Source organism: Anneissia japonica, unplaced genomic scaffold (assembly GCF_011630105.1).
Source record: "Anneissia japonica isolate Jap-2015-1 unplaced genomic scaffold, ASM1163010v1 scaffold287839_len198389_cov133, whole genome shotgun sequence".
Classification (NCBI taxonomy): Eukaryota; Metazoa; Echinodermata; class Crinoidea; order Comatulida; family Comatulidae; genus Anneissia; species Anneissia japonica.
In genome coordinates, this window is record NW_022698111.1 from 190,622 (window position 1) to 192,607 (window position 1,986).

Genomic DNA, 1,986 nt, shown 5'->3' on the forward strand with positions numbered 1-1,986 from the left:
TATTATTATTATTATTATTATTATTATTATTATTATTATTATTATTATTATTATTATTATTATTATTATTGTTATTGTTATTATTATTATTATTATTATTATTATTATTATTATTATTATTATTATTTATACTTTTCCCAGGTCCTGCAAAGTTCTCAGTCAAACCCATTTCAATAAAGGCTAACCTTTATGATGCAGTTAACCTTACTTGTGATGTGTCTTATTCAAATGACTGGCAGTGGTATAAAGATGATGTCCAACTTTCATATACGAACAATAAATATCTTGTAACAGTTACAGCAACAATTGAAAATCAAGGTTACTATTCTTGTAGTGGATTTGGAGTAGGACCTTACACTAGTGCACTATTTGAATCAAACATGGTTCTGTTAGTTATAAAAGGTAAGTGTTTTCATATAGTATTTAACGGCTAGACATTTTAAACGTTTTTTAAAAAGCTCCTTTTTTGTTGTGTTTTTGGTTCTTCGATGATGTTTTTAAATACAGGACTTGTCTGTAATTATTCATTATGCGACTAGACAGTGAGCCTACTTGTATGTTCCTAAAGAGCCGATTTAATGTGTAGGCCAACACACAGAGTTCATGAAGTTTTTTTTATATAACCAAATGTACTGGCCTACAGCCTCAGCCACACATAGAAAAAAAGTAAGAAAATCTGTCGGTAAATCATAAATATTATGCTTCCATTTCCATTCCATATACAGTACATTATTTGTTGATTTTTTTTCTGTATGCTTATCAAGACATACCCAGTTACATGTTTGTGTTGAGCAATAATATTGTTCATATAAAGGTTGTTTAATGCTCAAAACAATGCTTAATAATTATGTTTTATAATAAGATTGGTAATCTAGAAACATTTAATGACATCAATTTCCGTATTTTTAACATTTTTTCTTTGTTTTTTATTACAAAACATTTCATCATAATTTGTTCCTAACCAACACAGATATTTATATATTTCCTGCGTCTTTGACATTTAATCGTGACTTTTAAAAAGATCTTAATGATCCATCATCAACAGCTTTCAAAAATCAGTCATCTGATATTACTGATTTTGTAAGTGTAGTAAAACGTTTACAGCACATTTTGCATACTAACATATTTGATTACAATAGAAATACTCAGTTTAATCGTAATAAAGAAGAAAACTAAATTATATTCTGTAACAGAGGTTAAATATTCACTGATATTATCTAACTAATATGTACGGTATAATGTGATGCGCCTAAGATACCTAAACTAATTTTTTTAAACAATTACTGCCAGATAAGTAATTTGATTGTGTTCATGGGATTCAGAAAAGCTTTGCCAAGTTCATATTCAATCCGATTTTTAGATAATAAACTTAAAATTCTTTTCACCTTTTTCTTTTTTGTATTTTGTAAGACGCACCAGTGACTGTGAGTGCCACCGAAACGAAGGTGAAGTGTCATAAATAAATTTAAATAAAAATTAACTTGTCTAATAAAACAAAAAAAAGTTTACTGACAATACACAACAAAACGGGATAGTGGATGTATTTTTTAATAAGTTTAAATGTTATGCAGATTGTAAAACGTAAGAGTAGCGGAGGGATCAATGCATTAGCTGTAGATTCACATCACATACTGAAAAACAGAGCAACAATTGCCTATTATTGCACATACTTTAGCCTTAATTGCATGGCAGAATATAACTATAAACTTTGTGTCGGAACTGTATTTACAAAATGCTCATATTAATTTATGCTTATCTTCCAGTTCAGCAGCAGTCTGTCATTAAATGATGAGATAATAAAACAAGTACGTAGCTTCTCTCCTGGTAGTATAATTGCTTATGTCAATTTCAACGTGCTAAACACACACAGTTCTTATGATGACTTTTTGGAAATTCTAACCCAAGAAATAATCAGAATCGGGGAAAACTCAGATGGATATTTGTTTCCTGATAGCATCGTGATAAGCAGCACAGGTACATAAATAT